Below are 2,006 nucleotides of genomic sequence, written 5' to 3'. Positions count from 1 at the left end.
CTGTGCGAGGCTGGGGCCAAAAGAACTAATGCAATCCTGGGGTGTCTAAACAGGGGAATCTCGAGTCGGAGCAGAGAGGTTATTTTACCTCGATAGTGGGCACTGGTGCGACCGCTGCTGGAATGCTGTGTCCGGTTCTGGTGGCCACAATCCAAGAAGGATGTCGACTGATTACACAGGGATCGGAGAAAAGTCAGGAGAATGATTCAGGGATTAGAAAACCTGCCTCACAGGGATAGACTCAAAGGACTCCAATCTGTTTAGCTTACCAAAGAGAAAGTTAAAGGGGGACTTGATCCCAGTCGATCAGTACCTAGGTTGGGAACAAATATTTAAAGGGGGCTCTTTGCTCTAGCAGGGAAAGGTCTAACACCAGTCAATAGCGGGAAGTTGAAGCTAGATAAATTCTTAACGGCGAGAGTAATTCTCCATTGGAACAGCTGACAAGGGTGGTGCTGGACTCTCCAGCACTGACAATTTTTAAAGCAAGATTGGATTTTTTTTCTAGAAGATCTGCTCTGGGAAGTATTTCGGGGCAGGGCTCTGGCCTATGCTATCCAGGAGGCCAGAGTAGGTGATCCCAGTGATCCGTTCTGGCCTGGGAATCAATGAATCGATGTGTGGGCTGGAGAGGGATAAAGTGGCCAGAGAATAGATTTCTTCTTGGATTTTCTGGGTGGTTAATAAGACACGAATCCCGTCCTGAGCCCTCCTGGGAGAGGAGACAGCTCTTCTTTTAGGGTTCGTGCTCTCATTCTGCTCCTAGGCATTTCAGCACCTGGGCCTGGGAGCGTCTCAGCCTCGTGTCTTTCCCGGGGTGAGGGACACGGGAACGGAAAACCCCACCCAATAGTTTGCTGGTTCCAGCTGTGAACGCTGAGGCCCAGCTCTTAGCTACAAGCCGCTTTGGGTTGCCATGGCAGCCGTGGCTGGGATACAAGAAAAGGCCCCTTGTGCTTCCATGGTGTCCCAGCCTTTTTTGGCCTGGTGACCTTGTCCCAGGGGGGCTGGGGTGAGGGAGGCAGTGGCCGGGCGTGGGCAGAAGCAGTGTTTGGAAATGCTCAAAGGGGTGGAGTGGGGAAAATGGCCAGTAGGGGGAAGGGGAGGGCTTGTGCCAAAATAATCTCGACGTGTTCTCTCCTTGCCCCAGCCTTGCCCACGGCTGCCCGGCACTCGCCTCTCACATAGGCTGGGTGCATGGGGCAGTCGGGGCTCTGATCCTTCATTCCCCTTCGTACAGGAAACGCCCCTCAGCCTACGCTCCCCAGAATGCTCTGCAGGGCACGGCGGGCGGCAGGGCATGGCGAATTCAGAGCAAAGCGTGGGGTGAATGTGTCCAGGGGTGAGCAGGGTGGGAATCTCAGAGCGGGCAGCTCTCCGCACCACAGGCTGCGGGGCTACAGGACCAATAATAACCCGGTGGGTTGGTCTCCGTACCCTCGCCTGTCAGCCTGGCAGTGCCCTGGCTCTGGCTGCAGGTCAGGCTGCCCCTCGCCACCACTGGATGGCCGCAATGCCAACATGGCAGAAACCACTCGTCTTTGTACTAGGATGGAGTCGAGCCCCTGATTTCATGCCACGGCACCTTCTTCAGCACCCCCCGCCCCCGTGTGCGAGGGTCTCCGTCAGAGCGCCCCTTCGCCTGGAAATCCAGACCCTCTCCTGCAAAGAGGCCAGCACAGGCTAGGAGCCAGGGAAACCAGATATTCTGTCTGTATCCAGCAGCCTCACTAAAGAATCCTCTTTATAACATGACAGCAGAGACCTGTCCCTTTTCGAGCACATGAGACACCAGGGCTCTGAGTGGGTGGTAAATCGAGGCCCAGAGCAAATGTGGCTGTTGGACTGTAGCTCGTTTCCATATGAACCAGGGCAGGCACCCTCATCAAACACCATCGTCATCCTCGGCAGCTCTAACCTGCAGTTTAAACAGGATGGAGCATTTTTCACGTCCCGTCCTTTTGTTGTGTCATGTCACCGCATGGTCAGCAGCTGCCACGCATCAT

The sequence above is a fragment of the Malaclemys terrapin genome, chromosome 9 (assembly GCF_027887155.1).
Source record: "Malaclemys terrapin pileata isolate rMalTer1 chromosome 9, rMalTer1.hap1, whole genome shotgun sequence".
Taxonomy (NCBI): domain Eukaryota; kingdom Metazoa; phylum Chordata; order Testudines; family Emydidae; genus Malaclemys; species Malaclemys terrapin.
This window is presented reverse-complemented; position numbering follows the sequence as displayed.